Raw genomic sequence first — 639 nt, forward strand, 5'->3', positions numbered from 1 at the left:
GAGTCCGCCCGCGGCTGGGGACACACAGGACACGGAACGCCGCTGGTTTAACGCTGCTTTAACCGTTTCCTGCCCAAAATGCACGGCTCTGCCACCGCGAGCGAGCTCCCGGGAAAAATCAAACAAACAGCCTTCGCCGGTTACGCGTTTCCCCACAAAACTGCACGTCACGCTTTCCCGTGCCCAGCCGCAGCCCCGGGAGCTCGCTGCCGGCCCGGCCCGCACTGATCCTGCCACCGTCCCCGGCGCTAGTTATTGCCAGGAAATCTGCCCAGGAAATGTGCCGAGGCAGCCCCCTGTGCCCCAGGCGGGCTCCGGGGCTGTCCCCCCCGGCTCCAGGCAGGGTTTGGGGCTGCGGCCGGGGCACGCAGCGCTGGCAGCTCGGCCAGCGGGGCTCCTGCTGCTGCTGCCCCGATGCTGCCCTTCACAGCTCCCTCACGCAGGACACACCAAGAGCAAGCAAGCATTCCTTTGGGACCGCACAAACCATTTCCCCTCTCTGACCTTCAGCCTGGCCCCTGGCAGGCGGTGACACTGACTGTGCCCAGCACAGAGCCCGGCACGCTCGGGGTGCCACAAAGCCGCTGCAATTTCAGCCAGAACACGGCTCTGCTGCCTCTACAGCAGGAACGCAGCTCT

The sequence above is a fragment of the Geospiza fortis genome, unplaced genomic scaffold (assembly GCF_000277835.1).
Source record: "Geospiza fortis unplaced genomic scaffold, GeoFor_1.0 scaffold344, whole genome shotgun sequence".
NCBI classification, from domain to species: domain Eukaryota; kingdom Metazoa; phylum Chordata; class Aves; order Passeriformes; family Thraupidae; genus Geospiza; species Geospiza fortis.